General features: G+C 40.4%; 1 protein-coding gene across 2 annotated transcripts in view; it reads right to left on the bottom strand.

Annotated features, from left to right (window-relative positions):
• The window catches only part of CTBP1 (C-terminal binding protein 1), a 416,082-nt gene that overhangs the window by 380,584 nt on the left and 15,215 nt on the right, over positions 1-20,283 (bottom strand). Inside the window, exons 2-3 of one of the 2 annotated variants that reach the window (XM_043512676.1) lie at positions 6,689-6,795; positions 6,321-6,432 (exon numbers count right to left, since the gene is read on the bottom strand). The exons of the other annotated variant lie outside the window; for it this stretch is intronic. The gene's annotated coding sequence lies outside the window, so the exon portion shown is untranslated. The remainder of the gene's footprint in view (positions 1-6,320; positions 6,433-6,688; positions 6,796-20,283) is intronic. 2 annotated transcript variants of the gene reach the window in all.

Genomic DNA, 20,283 nt, shown 5'->3' with positions numbered 1-20,283 from the left:
TTACAATATCAAAAGCTTTCTTGGATAATTTATCAGTCTCTTGGACATGAACTTTGGCCTCTCTATTCGGCCTCTGACTATTAAGATGATTTCGTTTAACCTCTCAGCATGAACAATCACATTTTCAGAGTTAAGATATTAATGGATGTAGAAATGGAGATTCTCTATCCTCAGAGCTTTCGTGAAAAATCGACCTACAAAGTAGTGTTCTAGAGCCTAAATTCATTTGACTGATTATAATAATTTCTTTATCACAATGTTTCTTGGTAACAAAAAATGGCACTGCACACACCACAAGAGATCAAGCTGGACCTGAGAATTTTTCTCTGCATTTTATGTCACCTGTAGCAAAAGACATGTTCAGATGGATACTAAGCATGAAGGATGGAACCAGAGTCACTCTAAATTCAAATAAGTGATTATATTCTCCAAACACAGTTGTGATTTTTTAAACCTTTAAATAAAGATCACCCCCCCAAAAATCTTGTTTTACCTGAGTTCTCATTACTTGTGTTGCATGTGTGAGAAACATCTTAGCTAACCAACCCTTTATACCCAAATTTACCTCTGCTCCATTTAAACCTGATCCTCTTATTTATTTTAGAATTATATATTATTTACACATATACACTTCAGGAAGACCAAACAACTTAAATTTGGTCACAGAGCTTGCTCAAGATATTAATCCAACATAATTAAGGATTTCAGCAATATTCTAAATCCTCATTTGGGGTCTTTTTCACATTAGAGCCTCAGCAATTTCAAAGGTATGATGAGCTTTATTGTTAAATGCCAGAGCTTGTCTGGATTTAGAAACTGGAGTATAGTAACTCTGCCACACTACAACTCTCACTGGAGGCAAACACAAACTATCCTTTTGAGCTTTTACATCAAAGATGTCAAGTGTGACCCTGAATTTTTAGAACTTCATCTTGATTTGGCCTATTTGAGTTTGGATCATCGGAGTCCTGTTGCTTGTTCTGCTGAGCCTCCTTCCTAGTTGTGGTCCAGTTTTTAATCTTTCCAGATCTGTATAACAAACTACTGAATACAGATATAAAGAGCTTGATTTTCAAAAATGGATTTCCATTTTTGCAGGCAATGAATTGTCAGGAAAAAGCATGACTGAACTGCAGGCTCTGTTCACTAAAGCAGCAAAATCAGAGCCACACACTATGAAAAAAATCAGACCCATTGTGAGAACAAAAAGGGAAAAAAGTTGCAGTATTTTCCACTAAAATCCAGAAAAGGCTATTAAAACTTTGCAAAAAAGTGTAGCTAATGGTGAAAGTTTAAGTTGATATTTCCTTTCTAAATTCCTATTTCAAGAACCAATAACTTGTCTCTCAAAGGACAGCGGATTAAGATGTGAATAAAATGTACAGTCGATTCCAATTTGATTTTTCCCCCAAGATGTTCAACAGATCACTCAAAACCTCTTTTCAGGTTTCAAGCAAAAAAAAAAAATTGTGGGTTTTAGATTTAAAGAGTTGGTTGAAAAACTAAAATATTTTTAGATACTTACACCAAGATTCTCATGAATGGGTATGTAGAGTTAGACTGACTACATTCTGAAGACACCAAAAAGTGGCAAAGTAAAACCCATGAGCAGAAGAATTACATTGAAGAATGTGATAATCTTGTTTCATACTAAATCCATAGTTAAGGCAAGCTGCTTGAAGACCACCATAAATCCATGAATAACATTTTTAGAGTCAGTTGGGCCCATCCCCCTTTTAAAGTAGTCCTGTCCTCTCAAAATAATGTTTCATGAAATTATATTAAAATGATTTAATATTACATGGCCACAAGAACATGCTAAATATTTTCTAGCCATTTAAACAGTTACAGATTTTACCCCTAAAAGTTTGCAATCTCAGATCCTTCTTTTTCAAACCTTTACCCTGTCTGGATAGCAAGGTTCACTTGAATATTACTTGTCATGGTGTAAATACTGGGATTGCAAAATGGCTGCCACCTCTGTAGTCCACTGCTGCCAGTCCTCACACCAAAATGACCACTATGTAATAAAAGCAGGCTCTAAACTCAGATTGGTCTTCTTTAAGTGAGAGGGGAAAAAAGCATCCTTCAGAAATGAAGGGAGGACATATTCACTCACTTTTGGTCTAACCTGAGACAGACCTAATTTCCCAAAAATAAATAAGTGCAGTGGTCTATGATCTTCTGTGTCACATACATCCAGTCCTAAAATCTTCCTGGAAGTCCTTATTATAGGTCCTCCTACAAGTTGAGGTGTCAGCTATTTTGAAAGCTTCTTTTGAAAAAAGTCAAGCTATGCAGAGGTAAAATCTGGAGAATAAGCGAGCTGCAGACTAACTTCTAACTTCTATTACCTCTTTAGAGAGATGCACCTTGGGATACAGGACTGTTGATTATCACTGATCAAAGAGACTGATCATATATGCAGTCATAATAGAAAGTAGTTTAATGCCCGATTGTTCAAAAGCCCTTTGTAAAGAAATGTTTACACTTATAGTACACTATCAATAATGCTACTACTAAAGGCTTGTCCATACAGAGACTTAGTGTACAGCAAGCCAGGGTGTGAATGTACGTCACTCTAGCCTACCACATACTAAGTCACAATGTGACCCTACTACTGCACATGAGGGAACTTTTAATGTGTGATAGAGTCCACATGGCCACTTAGTGCACAGCAGGCTAGAGTACTATAGATTTATAGCCTTGCTTGCTGCACACGACTGTGTAGACAAGCCCTAATAATGGAGTTGTGCTTTCAGTCCTTGCAGAACAAGTAGAGGAATTGCCAACTAGTAATCAGACTGCTTATGTTTACATTCTGAAACTGACATCTGTCAAACAAAAATACATACACAAAAAGAAATAGGAGAAAACTGTCTAAATGACAACTACGAAAAATTTCCCATAGGCAGTACTAATATATTTTTTCCATTTATATTTAAATTTACTATTTTCCTACATATTTCTATTTGATTCCACATTTATGTTATCAAACCTACAAACAATATTTGAAACCTTCTTAAAAAAGTCAAAGAAACAGTTTCATATAAGTAATTTAAGTTTTACTAACATCAGCTTGCCAGCAGTCATGACATACATTTTACACTACATATTAAACCCTTATTTTACATTGGTTAGCTTTTTTTACATAAAAATGGCCATACTGGGTCAGACCAATGGTCCATCTTAGCCCCATATGCTGTTTTCTGACAGTGATTAATGTCAGGTGTTTCAGGGGAAGAAACAGAACAGGCAATCATTGAGTGATCCATTCTGTTGTCCACTCCAAGCTTCTGGCAAACAAAATCTAGGGACACTCAGAGCATGGTGTTGCATCCTTGGCCATCCTGGCTAACAGCCATTGATGCACCTATCCTCCAGGAACTTATCTAGTTTTTTTTTTTTTAAAAAGTGTTATAGTCTTAGCCTTCACAACATCTGCTGGCAAAGAATTCAACAGGTTGACTATGCTTTGTGTGAGAAAAGACTTCCTTTTGTTTGTTTTAAATCAGCTGCCTATTCATTTTATTTGGTGACCCCTAATTCTTGAGTTCTGTGAAGGAGAACAACAACATTTCCTTATTCACTTTCTCCACATCAGTCAAGTTTTTATAGACCTATCATATCCCCTTAGTAGTCTCTTTTCCAAGCTGAAAAGTCCCGATCTTTTTAATATCTCCTCAAATGGAAGCTGTTCCATACCCCTAATCATTTTTGTTGCCCCTCTCTGTACCTTGAATTGCATGCAGTATTCCAGGTGTGGGCATACCATGGATTTATAGAGAGACATGATGATATTTTCTGTCTTATTATCTATCCCTTTCCTAATGGTTCCCAACACTTTGTTAGCTTTTTTGACTGCTGCTATATATGGAGCAGATGTTTTCAGAGGATTATCCACAATGACTAGAAGATCTCTTTCTTGAGTGGTAACAGCTAATTTAGACCCCAATCATTTTGTATTTATAGTTAGGATTATGTTTTCCAATGTGCATAACAAATATTGAATTTTTGTCTGCCATTTTGTTGCCCCACAGTTAGTAGTACCACATACCACAGTTAGTAGTTTTGCAATTTCATATTTGAGCTCCTTCAGAACTCTTGGGAGAATAACTTCTGGTTATGGTAATTTATTACTATTTATCCATTTGTTCCAAAACTTCCCCTAATGACACCTCAATCTGGGACAGTTCCTCAGATTTGTCACCTAAAAAAAAGACTCGCTCAGGAGTGGGAATCTCCATCATATCCTCAGCCATGAAGACAGATGCAAATAAATCATTTAGCTTCTCTGCAATGGCCTTATCTTCCCTGATTGTTCCTTTAGTACCTTGATTGTCCAGCGGCCATTGATAGTTTGGCAGGCTTCCTGCTTCTAATGTCCTTAAAAAAAAAATGCTATTACTTTCTGACTCTTTGGCTCATTGTTCTTCATGTTGTTTTTTGCCTGCCTAATTATACTTTTACACTTCACTTGCCAGAGTTTATGCTCCTTTCTATTTTCCGCAGTAGGATTTAACTTTCAATTTTTAAAAGTATGCTTTGTCGTCTCTAACCAATTTCTACTTTGTTGTTTAGCCATGGTGGCACTTTTTTGGTCCTCTGTTTTTACATTTGGGGTATACATTTAATTTGAGCCTCTATTATGGTGTTTTTTTTAAAGTTTCCATGCAGTGTGCAGGCATTTCACTTTTGGGACAGTACATTTGCTTAACTAGCTTCATTGTTGTGTAGTTCCCCTTTCTGAAGTTAAATGCCGTAGTGAGCTTCTTTGGTGTTTCCAGTCCACCCTCACAGTGATGTTAAATTACATTATGGTTGCTATTATCAAGCGGTTCAGCTATAATTTACTTCTTGGACCTGATCCTGTGCTCCACTTAGAATTAACTCAATAATTGCTTCTCCTCTTGTGGGTTCCAGGACTAGCTGCTCCCAGAAGCAGTCAGTTATAGTGCCAAGAAATTTTATCTTTGCATGCTGACAGAAGCACATTTTTAAAAAGGGAACAGAATAAACAGAGTAGCAGACTCTCTATCCAGGACTGCAAATTACCTTTTTCCAGAAACTGATGCCTATAAACTCCAGTATCCAAGAAGACACTTAGAAGTGATCACAAGTGGTTTCCACATGGTGCCACATGCAGGGTAATGAGAAGATTTTAACTCGACAAGCAGAGTCAGTGGGAAAGTACTTGTACTCAGGAGTTTCACACCAATCAATGTATTGTGAAGCTGCCAGTCAATTTAAAAGAACAATTCAAAAAGAGAAGAATATAAAGTTTAAAAACTACAACTCATCATCATCAATGGGCAGTGAGGGTGGGAGACAAAACTATAAAGTGAACGCCCAACATTTAATTTCCTCATTTTGATGGAAAATAAGCACTAATTCAAAAAAGTAACTCTTGAAAGAAAGAAAATTGCAGACTCAGCAATTGAAGAATAAAGAAAGGATTGAAAGCAAACATGAAAATAAATTTATACATACCAAAGTAAAATATACTTCAATAAAAAGGAGCTGACCCGGTCAAACTAGGAGTTGTATACAATTTTTTTTAAAGTAATCAACAGTAAAAGGTACAAGTTAAAACATTTAATAGAAAGAACAGGACAGATTAAATAATATGGGCAGTATAAAAACCGAAGAGGCCAATTTTGCTGCTACTTCTTATGAGGAATTCCTAATGTCATGGTCCCCGGAGGTACCCAAAGTTGTGAGGCACTTCACTACTCCCTGCCATTAGTGTGCAGCAGTCTTGTCTGTGCCTGCTGTGGATCATCTCCCAGAAGCCACCAGCCTCTGGCCGCACAAGCACTACTTTCCAGGCGCCCACAGGCTTCACTCTCTCTGTACAGGTAGTGAAAGGCACACACCAAGCATTCCCTGTAGTGTCCAGCCCCTTATCAACTGAGCACTCACAGAATTACTAGGCCTGCGATTCCCAAGGGAACAGTACACTAGCTTGTAAGATTAAACTCCATCACTTTGCTGACCACCACAGCACTGAGATCTATTTATAGTGAAAACAAAAATAAGTTTATCAAATAACAGAGATTCAACTTACAGTGAGTAACAATATTAAAAACAAATAGTTACAGAAAATAAAATCATAACAAGCTTTCTAGAGACTAAAAACTTTAACAAGCTACTCTTGTTGAGAGGTGTTCTTAATTCTTTGCTTAGCTCTTTCCAGCATTTTCAGCCAAGCATGTGTGAAATCCCTTTTTCAATGAAGCAAAAATTGCTGCCCTTTTAAGTCCTCAGTGAAGAATGCCGGGGGGGGGTCTTCTCTATCCCCCAAATATAGTAAAACAAACCTCTTAAGTGCACCTCAAGATAAGGCTCTCTTCCCCTGAGTGTTTCTCTTCCTGAAGTTCTGTTTCACAATCCTTCATTTACATTCATCTTAGACTGGTGATAGGAGGCCCACTGTAAAACGAGACAATACTTAATTTACATGTAAACAGATGTCTAAACATCTCTGGTCTGACAGAAAACTGGGTTTTCACCTTCACTGGTGATCAGCCCCCATACTTAGACTTTACAAACATATTTTCAGTCTACATACATAGCTTTTTACGTAGTGTCTGTACGCACATTTCACAATGCTACTGATGACTGGTGAGACACTGGCTTTCATTTGAGGCCTCACATGACATTCTTTGGTGAAATGGAATACACATACCAGAAGACGAAGATTCTGGAACCCTTCTGCACCTCCTTGCAGTTGGCATCAAGAGGTTCTTGTGTGACACGCAAATACTTCAAATGAGATTTTTACCCAAGAAAGGGCTGCAGAATAAGAAAAATCAAAGTCAGAGACTGAAACAAAGACTTTACCAAAGATTATTCTAAAAAGACAGAATGTTATAACTAAAATAAAAAAGAAAAGTTAGTGATGCAGGCAGTGACTATATATGATGGTAAGGGTAATCTGACAGGAGAGACCTGTTTTTAAAAACAGTTAATTCTCTTTGCCTCTATTTGAGGAAAAAATGAGAATTTAAGGCAACCTCTATCAGTAAGAATGAATGGTGAAACAAACAGGCTTTCGATATGAGGAATGATAAAGTTCTGTTAGAAGACAGATGTACTATGCAAGCCATTTCTGAAATGCAGTTGTTCCACAGCTGTGTAGAACTAGATACTATTTATCCAGAAAGTGTGTGTTTAAAGGCCGAAAGACATTATGGTTCTAGATCCCTGTGGACATTGTGGCTCTTGAATATATGTGTGCAATCCATGTAGTGTTAGCGGAGGAAGAGTGTATTAAAGCAGAGGTCAGAATTTAACTCTCGCTGAATCTGGTTTTGAATAGTGATGCCACAAAGCTAGTTCCTGAAAAAGTGGAGGGAATCAGCTTAGATGGTTTGGACATGAGTAAAGAAGCTTGAAGAATGTATAAAGTGCTAAATGAAGAAGAGAAGGGTTGGAAGAACCAAACTAGATGGACAGATCGAGGTCATACTAAAGAATGTGATTAGCTGCAGTTTGAGGAACTGCTTCAAGGCAGACTGGAATGCAGAAGAACTCAAAGAGCTGACACCATACAGATGAAGAAGAAAAAAAAAGGGTGGTGATATATGGTTGTGATATTCCCCAGCCTGAAGAGATTTTTTTCCCCAAATTGGGAGATAAAAACAAAAACTGATATCCTGGATCAACACTGAGCAAGTTGGAGAGGTCTTCTAAAAATTGAAAAATACACACACACACACACACACACACACACACACACCCCCTGTGCTCTGGGTAGTATACTTCTATAATTTTGATGCAACTATTTATAATACACAACCCTTCAATGAAAAGGGATTTGGGGTGGAGATCAGGACCTTTAATTTTAAATGCTAGAAGAGAAAAGGAATTTAGGATTATGTTTCATCAAGCCATAGCTCAGCCTCTTTCCCCTATTCTGCACTCAGGATATGGCCTTTTTATTTCAAATTAGTTAAGTTGGCTAAGTAAATGGGAAGGTCTCATAATTAGAACCACACAAGCACAAATTGAAACTAAGAAATTGGACCACCACAAAATTTTCGTTACCAATTTGTGATCTGTCAAGATAAAAAAAAAGCCATTTGAGAAAGTTTTGGGTAAGTTTAATACTTATGTTTTTGATCCAAGTCCTCCTTGTGAAAAGAAACATCACCAAGCTTCTTGTAACTATACATTAATGAGAGAGAATCTTCTTGCAAGCTTCTCCAAGTGCAATTGGGGCATCAATACTTCTTTTTCTGTCAGTCAACCAACCACGAGGCTGATAGCAGTTGCAGAGGCATTTTTGAACTTCCACAATAGGCTTTAGGATTCTGTTTCATATTACTTCTTTCCAGTGAGGTTTTAATAGCATGCTCAGCATCCATACTTCAGAAGTTTAGGATGACTTCACCTGAGAATCTGTGTCATACTGTTCTCTGGATTTTTATAAGGCACCTTCAGTAATTTGGATATAATATTCTGCACTTTTCTTTCAGTGTAGAATCACTAGCATTAAGTAGGAGCACCTTTTCCCCCATAGGGCTGCTTGCAGATATTTGAGTCATTCCTCAAATTTAAACCCTCCCCCCCCAAAAAAACCCACCTTGCTTTCCTTTAATTTTCTTCCATTTCTTCATTTGCAACACCTAGCAGTCAACCTGAAAGTTTAAAAATCCATCTGTAGGGGTATATCCAGAACAAAATGCTTCAGTTATTTCTTTAAATTGCCCATTCTGTGCAATGTTTCACATAATGTTAGCGTAAAAGAGGTTACAACTTTCTTTTCAAGTTGAAGTTTTTGCTTTTCAAGTTTTTTTAAATGGCAAAATTGCCGACTGACATTTGCTATTTTTGGGTGTTAAAAGAGAGTGCTTGGGAATAAAGTAAATGTTGAAGAGAAACAGGGAGGCATCAAAAATGTTGGAGAAACAGGAAGGCATTAAATTATCATCCTGGCTACATTTTGAAAATGTCTCATTTGCACAATCAGATTCACCAATGTTCTGTTCTTTCACTTTGTCTATTAAAGTTTCATTCAATGGCATATTTAATATCTTTAAGAATGAAAGGAAACCAATTTTCTGCACTTACTGAGATGAGCATGTCTCTTTTCAATCTTGTTACACAACTCTTGACAACATTTACAATTTTTCTTTAGATGAATTATCTATTTTCATTACTTCAGTACATTCAGTCACTTGTTTCCTACTACTTCAACTTTTGGTAAGATGAGCCACATGAATTCATACCCTAGTGCTTGGCAGTCAGTAAATGCTATTCACAAGTTTGCAGTATCAATAAGCAGTTTTCACATTTACTAGTTAGAATGAGAAACAAACAATCACCTAGTGAAGTATACCCTGTGAAGACAAACACAAGATGAACTATTAAGTTTTATACAGAACCATATTGCTGGATGCCCTTATACACTTTCAAGTATCATCTAAATCCCAGCAAAGCAATCCTTGAATAATACACAACTTCACCTGCTCACGTCTTCAGCACTGAACACTGGAATCTGCCTAATAGACAAACGCTTTCTCCAATCACTGGCTTCACCCACTCTTCTTCTATAGGCTTCTATACAGTTTTATAATTTTTATGGTCTCCTAAAAAGGCATAATTCATTACTTCCATAGTAATATTTTAGAATATTCTTTCAGAAACTAAAATTTTCTTTCAAATATAACATATTCATGTAAATACTTCAAAGTGACATAAAAGTTCACAAATGAAACTCCCATTTAATTGTTCCCCTCCCATTTACAAAATACTAAAATGTAAAACAAAAACCACCACAAGCCAACACCATCACATTTGTTTTTTTTTTTTACAATCCTGTAGGAAGTTAAGTGCCATTGTAATTTTTTTTCACAAGTCCGAACGTAACAATCTTATAATCCTTGCAATTACAGAATAGTAAGAATAGAATATCAAGCCCAGGACTTTTTATATTTTACTTTATAAGAAAAAGCTCTGTTCTAATAAGCACTTAAACCGAATTCAAACTTATTTATGAGGGAGACAGATTTTTGTTGTAAAAAAGAAAAATACATACATTTGAGATTTAAGTATTTGGTTCTGTAGTTACCTTGTAGCCATTTCCATACTCGGGATAAAAACCGGGTAGGAGTCAAATTCATGAATAATCCCAGTACTACAAGGAGGCTTACAACATCCTGAATTACAACATGCAAAGACATTTTAGGAAAAAAACAACAACAACAAAAAAACAAACAAACAAACACCGCAGTCCAAGAAGATTCTCTGTTCCAGCTTCCTTAAAATATTTGGCGCAGGGCACCGGCAAAACATCATAAGCTGTAATTTAAGCCTCACTAAGTAACTGTGTACGCAGGTGTCTTTATACACTGTACCAAGTTTCAATTCCAACACAAGAATGGAAACAAAAAATGCTAAGAAAGGGAAAACAATGAGATTTTCCTACTTGTAATTTTAATTTTGTTTGAAGTCACTTGATGTCAGTGTGGACCAATGTGCTGTCTGGAATCCCCTTGATTTGTCTATCTGCCTGGTCACCAACAGTCACAACTCTTCCTGAAAAGTAGCACTTAGTGGTTGCTGTGTAAGACTGTCTCCAGTCAACTTCAGACATTACTAAATATATTAATTTGTTAATGAACACTACAATCTTTGCAAATGCTAAACTGAACTATTTTCTGGTCCAAGTCAGAGAGCAATTCAGACTAGTGTATGGTATCACAGTCCAATCCCAGCAAGGACCAAATGTGAATACCTACTCTCACCTTCTGTAAAACACAAGCCATAGAACTTCCCCAAAATAATTCTTACAGCAGATCTTTTAGAAAAAAGACCCAATCTTGATTTTAAAATTGCCAATGATTGAGAATCCACCACAACCCCTTGGTAAATTGTTCCAGCTGTCAATTATTCTCACTGTTCAAAAATTATGCCTTATTTCCAGTCTGAATTTGGCTAACTTCCAGCCATTGGATCATGTTATATCTTCTTCTGCTAGACTAAAGAGCTCATTATCAAATATTTGTTTCCCCAAATAGGTACTTACAGGCTGTAATCAAGCCACCCCTTAGCCTTCTCTTTGGTAAGCTAAATAGATTGCGCTTCTTGACTCTCTCTCTATACAAGGCAAGTTTTCTAATCCTTTAATCATTCTCATGGCTCTGTTCTGAACACTCTCAAATGTATCAATATCCTTATTTAATTCTGCACACCAGAACTGGACACAATATTCCAGAAGCAGTCACACTAGTGTATAGATATGCAAGCACTCCCTTGGCTTGAAATGGTTTCCATCATATACAGGATTTACAGTTTTGTTCAGTGGCTTTCAGCACTCTTCCCCCTCACCCCATTAAAAAAAAAAAAGTGTTCCAGCACCACTGAATTAGTGCCAAATACAGAGGTAAAATAACCTGTCTACTCCTACTCAAGATTCCCCAGGTTATCTATCGAAGGATTGCATTTGCCCCTTTTGGGCACAGCATCTTATTGGGAGCTCATGTTCAGCTGACTATCCACACAGGCCCCCAAATCTTTTTCAGAGTCACTGTTTCCCGGGATAGAGTTCCCCCATTCTGGAAGTATGGCCTACATTCTTTGTTCCTGGATGCATACATTTAGCCATATTAAAAAAAAAAGCAGCACATTGTTTGTGTCCAGCTTACCAACCTATTCAGATTGCTCTGTATCTGTGACAGACTTCATTATTTACCACTCCCCCAATTTCTGGGTCATCTGCAAACTTTATCAGTGATGATTTTATGGTTGTCTTTCAGGTCATTGATAAAAAATGTTAAATAGCACAGGGCCAACCACCTATCCTTGCAGGACCCTACTAGAAGCACATGCGATCAATTACAATTTTACAATTACATTTTGAGACCTAGAAATTAGCCATCTTTTAATCCATTTAATGTGGACTGTGTTAATTTTATACTGTTCTAGTTTTTTTTAATGAAAATGTTGTCTGGTACCAAGTCAAATATCTTATAAAAAAAAAATCTACATATTACAACAATATTACCTTTATCAACAGAACTTGTAATCTCATCAAAAAAAGGTATCAGGTTAGTTTGACAGGATCTATTGTCCATAAATACTTGATTAATGCCAATCATTTTACTTTTTTTTTATTCTTTATCAATCAAGTCCCCTATCAGCCATAGCAACAAACTCTTGCCTTGCATCCTCTGGCAATCTGTCCTTAAAGTTTAAGATATCGTCCCAGAGGTTAAAATCATAGCATTCCAGAAATGCCTGGGGTTGAATCTGAGCTGCTGCCCAGCTGTTGAATAAATTTTCTGTCAAAGAGATAAAGCTTCTTTGCATCTATTGCTTTTGGATAGGTGCCTGCTGTCACTGGCATTCTCCATCATTGTCAGCTCATAACACCAACAACCCTGGAAAAGAGGAGTGCGTGTAAAAAATGTTCAAACCCCTGAGAGGGAACATAATATCTGCATTCAGACCTTTTCGCTTTGGGAAGAAGTGAAGAGGGAGTTTGCCACAGCACCTTGGTGGGCTCAAGGATAGCATCATTAATTGGGAGCACCACTCCAACAAAAGCTAAAAATGACACTTTTGAACCGCTTCCACCCAAATATCCAAGGTGGAAGCCACTCTCTTTAAAAAGTCCTGAAGGCTTTATCATCAGGCAGAGGTGAGGAATTCTCCGACAGCACTTCCTCATCTGGTCGTGAAGAGGAGGAAACCAAAGCTGAATGCAAAGGAGCCTCCAATTCCTCTATGGGAAAATTCCCCAGAGCACTTTCCTCTTGCTTAGTATCAAACCCAGTACCAGGAGTAGTTGCCTGCTGCACTTGGTAGAGGGGGTCTTGATGCTATTAGATGAATTAGAGTAGGGAGGGTACAGAGATGACCTGGAAGCAGAGCTTAACCCGTAAGTGTTTCAAAATATCATTAAGGCCCTGGTGCCCAAAATTTCTTTCAAGCCATGGATCTCTCCTGGCTAACCAAGATGGATCTTCCAGTGGGTGGAAGGAATGGCAAGGTACATGATGCGACTGACACATATGAGCTGACCCCCAAGTCAGAAGATTAATCAGTTTCCTCTGATCAATGGGGAGGCTGTTCCTGTTGGTGCCAGGTATCGATGTTGGGAGCCCAGAGAAGACAGCATTAGAGAGGTAGTCACCACTTTCTGTCTGGAAGGCACTATATCCTGCTGAGACAAAGAAAACAGCATTGTACAATGAGACCCTTGAATGTCCAGAGGTGTCCACAATACCTGGAGGTGATCACAGTGCTGTATGCTGGAATGAAGCAATTGACAAGGTTTTAGTAACAGCTGACAGTACTGGGGCAAGAGGACTCTTGGACTGCCAATGAAACTGGTACAGGGACATTCAGCAGATCCATTGACGCAACATACTTTGGAGGAGTTGATGGCACTGGGACAGCCTTTTGTTGCTGAGACAAGGGGGACAGCACTGCTGAACTAGATGGTGCCACTTTGGCTCCACTGACACCAGCCCCTGGTACTAGATCCAGCATTGATGGTCATGTCTGAGTAGATGACTGCCTTGGGGAGTGCCTCTGCCTCGGGTACACTCTTCTTTTTCTCAGCATGTTTGTTGGAATTTGGTGCCAGGAACCTCCCTGTCCTGGATACTGAGGCTTTCAAAGCCAGATACTGGTGCCTCTTCCTCAGGATGCAGCCAGATCAGGGGGAGCGCTCCTTGAGGATGTGCTCAGTACTCACTCCAAAGGGAGGCTCCAAGGGTATGTACAGGGCTGCCTCCATCAGAAGAAATTTATGTCTGGCTTCCTTGTCTTTTTTTGGTCCTTGGATCTATATCCCTACAAATTTGGCACAGATTCCTAATGTGAGTCTCCCTGAGACACTTCAGGCAACTGGAGCATGGGTCACTCAATGGCTTGGTTTTGCAGGAATGGCAGGGCTTGAAACCTGGTGACTGAGGCAAGCCTCAACAATAGTATAGTACACAATAATGGAAACTGAAGTATACATTAAAAACAAAACAAAAGCAAAAAATCTGCCCGCCCCCCAACTTATTACTTAACCTGCGTAACACTAAAACTGGCTCAAAGAAAATGAGTACCAACTAAATACAAATAGAGTGCAGAAAACTTGATAGCAAGATAATATACTCCAACTACTGTCTCAGGTAGTAAGAAGGAACTGAAGGTGGTTGGGGGCGTCTCGGCTTTTTATATCATCGCACAACAGCGCAAGACCGCAGAGGGTGCATGTGCTGTCCTGATGGGTACCACCGAGGGAAATCTCCCCCACAGCAGTGCACTGTGAGCACACATGATCATTGAAGAAGAATGGTGGTTGATGCTGAAGCAAGACAAAGCCAACCCAGAATTATTTAAATTACACAATACTGTAGGTTTGATATCCAGCTGGCTTTGAAAATTACTAGTTAAATATAAAAACTAAAATCTAAAACAGAAAATGCACTGTATAGTTTCAGAACAATTCAACTTCATTCACATGAAAGCATGAGCTCTAGATTTAGACACCTACTATCCAGTGGCTACAAAAGATTATGCCCTTGAGAAGTACACTGCAGGGAAATCCAGTACTAGCTTCTGGGAACTTGGCTTTTCACCTGGGTGCTGCATTTAAGTAGTAGTCAGTCATCTTGTATAGTAACAATGGTTCTTCGAGATGCGGGTCCCTATGGGTGACCCACTGTAGATGTGTCTGTGTCCCAGCGCTGCTGATCAGAAAACTTTGGTAGCAGTGTCTGTCCAGTCCATGCATATGCTGCTCCTTGCCTGCCACGAGGCTAGCCAGCATGCACGGGCGATCCCTCCTCAGTTCCTTCGCTACTGCAGAGTCAATTACTAGAACTCTGAAGTAGAGGGGAGGAGGGGGGGTCATGGGGCATCCATAGGGACACACATCTTGAAGGACCATCTTTACTGTACAAGATGAGTAACTTCAAGGAATGTCCATATGGGTACTCCACTGTAGGGGATTCCTGGACAGTGCCCATCACTGGAGGCTGGAACTTCAAAGTGGAGTCTGATATGGATGATAGTACTGTGGCACTGAATTTGGCATCTGCAGCAAAATCCCCCAGGATGGCATAGTGGTCTGCAAAGGTGTGTGCAGATGCCCAGGTAGCTGTTCTGCATATTTCTTATCTAGAGATAACCTTGGAGAAGGTGACAGAGGATTTGGAGAACACTCTGGGAACCTATGAGAGGCCAAAAGGGAGTACTCTGCATCAGTAGTGGTCTTGGCCTACTATGAACTTGAGGTAACATCTGTGGATTAGTATGAATGAAAAAGTGGAAGGTATGCATCTTGCAGGGTGAGGGCAGAGAACCAATCTCCTTTTTCTAATGCTGGAATGAATGATAACATGACCATCTTGATCTTCTAAGCCTTGATGAATTTATTGAGTGACCTGAGGTCCAGCATGGGTCTCCAGCCCTCATTTTTCTTCAGTATCAGGAAGTAACGAGAATAGAAGCCTCTGCCCCTTAGATGTGTGAGCACTCGCTCCATGGCTTCTACTCTGAGGAGATAATCTCCTGATGTAGCAGGCTATCATGAGAAGGGTCCCTGAAGAGGGATGGGGAAGAGTGTTTGGGAGCGGGAAGGGAGGAGAAATGGATGAAGTATCTATCCCGGATGATCTCCAGCACCCATTTGTTGGTGTTATCCATTCCCAGGTGCTGCAGAATGGAGAGATGTGGTCTTTGGGTGGGGTTTTCCATTGTTATGCAGCAGTGAGGAGAGTGTTCTAGGGGCAGCTCAACCAACCCGTCAAAATTTCTCTTAGAGGTGGAGAGTTGACAGGAAATTTGCGGAGATCCCGACATTTTCTGCCTGGGGAACCTGGGCTGCTTCTTCTGAGGTTCATAGGGTCTCTGAGATGAGTACTGTGATGAATGAGGCTTGAATGGCAGCTGAGGGCTATACTTTCTTTTTTACCCAGCTGTATAGGTCCTGAGGGTTCAAAGAGTGGCCCTTGAATCTTCTAATGTGAGAAGGGAGACACTGGTCTTATCGGCAAATAATTTTGTCTCTTCAAAAGGAAGGTCCTCCACTGTCATTTGGACCACCTTTGGTAAGCCAGATAGGATTTGGGGCTTCACCTATCTCATCACAATGGCAGTTGAGATAAAACGAGCTGCCATGTCAGCTGCATCAAGTGCACACTGGAGAGATGTTTTAGCTACCAGCTGGCCCTCGTTGACTAAAGCTTTAAATTGCTCCTTATGAGAATTGGGGAGCTGTTGAATAAGAACTAAGCTTGGCATAGTCATATTTAACTAACAAGACTTGATAATTCACACTCTGAACTGGAAGATGGCCAAGGAGTAAGCCTTCCTGCCAAGAAGATTCAGATTCTTCCAGTCCTAATCATAAGGGGTGGACTTAAATTGGTGGTGGTGACAGTTAATTCTAACAGTGTCCACAATGATTGAATTGAGAACTGGGTGTGAGAATAGAAATTCTGGCACGTAATATTTCTTGTCCACCCACCTGCAAGTTAGAGGGATGGATGAGGAGTCTGCCATATCATCTGGTGCGGTCTAGTAGAGTCTCATTAACAGGGAAGGCCACTCTGGAAGAGGTGGAGGAATGTAAAATATCCACCAGCTTGGGTGTGTCTCAATCAACTCTTGTAGAGGTATTTATCGTGCCTCTGCCACCTTCTGTGCCAAGTCTTGAAACAATTTAAAATAATCCACCAAGTCTTGTCTGGTGACGATGCCAAGAAGTGATCTTAAGGAGTGACTTCTTCCTCAACTCCGGTTCCTCCCTTGCCTGCTTAGGGGGTTCTGAGGCCCTTGAGGCAGCAACTGAAGGAGTACTTCCCCAGCTGCTTGTAGGCCACACTAGCGGTGATGGCAGGCCCAAAAGCAACAGGCCCTCAAGGGTCTCAGGATGGCCATTGTGATGGGAAGGGGCCCACAGTTGCCAAAATCAGGGAGGGTATGGGTCAGAGGTGCAGTATGCCAGATGTCCATAGTGGAACTGGGATCTGTATGGTGGGTGAGAAGAGCAGTGGGAAACAAGGTCCTCTCGCTCACTTTCCAACTCTAATGAAGTAAAGAATGATGCATGCCAGGAAGTCAGTGAGTCCAGGGCTCTGGGTGAACTAAGTACTGGGAACCTGGTACTGAGCAGAGGAGAATCCAGTGCATCAAACACCAAAAGATCCATTGCGCACCAGAAATCCAGCTATATGGAGGCCGAGAGGCTCAGTGTCTAGCCAGGGGCAATTGAGAAGGAACGGGGGGGGGGGGGGGCGGAGGATCACCTATGCATGCTGGCTAGCCTTGTGGCAGGGGAGGAGCAGCATATGTGTAACTCTGCTAGACCCCAGTTGTCAGCACGCAGGATTGAACCTGGGGCCTCTGGAGCTTAGTGCATGAGCCTCTACTGCATGAGCTAAAAGCCAATTGGCTGTTAACTAAGGTTGTAGAGAAATCTCCCCCCAACCCACTAGAGGGGACAGAACACCACACCCAGGACGTGTGTGGGTTACATACTTCCCTACCTGAGTATGCACATCCCGAGCTTCAGAGACTTCCCAGTTGAAATCCAGACAAGCCCGCACTTGTAACTCTAGTAGATAGGACAGAACACCACAGCCAAGAGGTGTGTGGGTTACACATGCGTGAGCTGGACACCGCTACCAATGTTCTCTGATCAGCAGCACTGATCTGGGGACACAGACACACCTACAATGGAGCATCCATAGGGACACTACTCAAAGAAGAAAAACGAGATTCTTCATTTTAATTTTCTTCCGGTTAATAGCGGTCTGGTAAATTTTTGAAGTCCTGATGGGAGTGCAGATGTGTTATTGGAAAAGTGAATTGGGAGAGAGCCTGATGGGGATATTTTAGAAAAGACAAATGGATTATTGAGAGGTTTTTTCTGTGGGGGAGAGGGGGCAGTATGGAAATGGAAAAGACAAAACAAAGCATATTACTATATATGAGGAAACACAAGGAGATAGGTAGGAAGGAAAGTGGCATGACTTGATAAGTACCTTGATAAGGTTTATAAGTACCTACATGGGGGACCAAATATTTGATAATGGGCTTCCGTATTAGCAGTGAAAGGTATAACATGATCTAATGGCTGGAAGTTCAAGATAGAAAAATCCTGACTGGAATAAGACATTTGTAAAAGTGAGGGTAATTAACCATTGAAACAATTTAAGCAATGGAACAATTTACCATGGGTTGTGGTGGATTCTATGCTACTGGCAATTTTAACATCAAGATTGGATGTTTTTCTAAAAAAATCTGCTCTCTGAATTATTTTGGGGAAAGTTCTATGGCCTGTATTGCATAGGAAGTCAGACTAGATCAGTTATTTTCAACCTGTGATCCACAGACCACTGGGGGTCCGCAATCTATGTCTAAGATTTACAAAAATATTTGGGGATGCGGCGAATGATAAAAGTTGAAAACCACTGGACAGGATGATGATCACAAAGGTCCATTCTGGCCTTGGAATCTAAGAGATACTTTAACTCCATAATTACGGTAAACTCACAAGGACTGAGGAAACATCTACACAACTCTAGAGATAAGACAGCAGGCCAGTCAAGATAAGAAGCAAATTTACATCTGTAGATTCAGTACACCCAAACGCTGTGTGTTTTGGTCCTTAAAACCAGCATTTTTTTTTAAACTAGCAACAGTTTTCTAGAAAGAGCTAACGTGCTCTGGGGGGGGAGATTTTGTATGGCACATAAGGCATTTAAGATCACAAATCACACTGTCCTATCAACTGATGCTCCTAAATCACTTAGGTGCTTTTTTCAGAGTAGCAGCCATGTTAGTCTGTATTCGCAAAAAGAAAAGGAGTACTTGTGGCACCTTAGAGACTAACACATTTATTTGAGCATAAGCTTTCGTGAGCTACAGCTCACTTCATCGGATGCATCCAATGAAGTGAGCTGTAGCTCACGAAAGCTTATGCGTTAGTCTCTAAGGTGCCACAAGTACTCCTTTAAAAAAAACAACAGCACCCCCCACTCTTTACCATGTCACCTGCACAAAGTGATCACTCTATATCTGATCTATCATCCTCAAAATAAACCTGCTTTCAAAATGCTTTCAAAAGATGAGCCTGGGAGCTAAATTCATAATTCTGCTGGGCACTAAAAATCATGGACTAAACAGAGACACTGGATTTATGGATTACTACAACAATCTAACCCACTAATCCCATTTTTGTCCTGTTTCAGAGTAGCAGCCGTGTTAGTCTATATCCGCAAAAAGAAAAAGGAGTACTTGTGGCACCTTAGAGACTAACAAATTTATTTGAGCATATAAATTTGTTAGTCTCTAAGGTGCCACAAGTACTCCTTTTCATTTTTGTCCTGTGACTACAGAGGTGTTAATGGACCACTCTATCTTGAATGGTCTGTGATGGGGTCCATTCACCTCATGTGAGCACCTCCTATCCGGTGTTTATGTACCTCTCTCTCTCAGCTTTTATGGTGCTCTCTATAGGATGACCAGACAGCAAATGTGGGAGGTGGGGGGGAGGAATCAGGAAAGGAGGTGGCAGGTAATAGGAGCCTATATAAGAAAGACTCAAAAATCAGGACTGTCCCTATAAAAATCGGGACATCTGGTCACCCTAGCTCTCTACCAGCAATGTCCTCTTTTTCAGGTGGGTTTTTGGTGTCTCAGCCCTCTGGCAAAGTCGCACACAATTCATGTGTGAAACAAAATAGACTCCTTCCAGGGTAATCAGTCCCACAGGGCCTATCCCAGTACCCTCACTGGTCTTCTGCAGCACTCCCTGGGCTAATTCTCAAATAGTCCCTGCTCTGTCATGGAGCAGTGCCCCAGGACTTCCTCTGTGGAAGCTCTTTGCTCTGTAGCGAACCTTGACCGACCCCAGATCTCCAGCTGAGTCAATCTTACAGTTCAGTGCATCCTCACTTTGGGGTCTTCAGCCCTTAAAGTTCAATATATATTGACCCTTTTGCGGTCTTCAGCCCCTTCCCTTAGCCTATGTTAACTTCCTTCTCAGAGCACTTAGTCTGCAGCTGGTATGGGGGAATTCAGGCTCACCCACTACACAGGGTCCCAACCTGGGGACCCTACAAACACCAGCCGCTTGCTGCATCCCTTTAACTAACTTGTTGCTGCTACTGTTCTCTGGGTCACTTCTCTGAGGCCCCAGCACATTCAGCTTCACCCTTACCTCAGGCTGAAGCCATGATTGAGTCCCAGCAGCCAGCCAAGAGAACCTTCCTTGCTCCCTGGGTCCATGCCAGCAACAGACACTGTAACTGCTGCAGTCAGCCAGAA

Source organism: Dermochelys coriacea, chromosome 4, assembly GCF_009764565.3.
Source record: "Dermochelys coriacea isolate rDerCor1 chromosome 4, rDerCor1.pri.v4, whole genome shotgun sequence".
NCBI lineage: Eukaryota > Metazoa > Chordata > Testudines > Dermochelyidae > Dermochelys > Dermochelys coriacea.
Note: the sequence above shows the minus strand (reverse complement) of the source record. Positions and strands in the feature narration are given on the sequence as shown.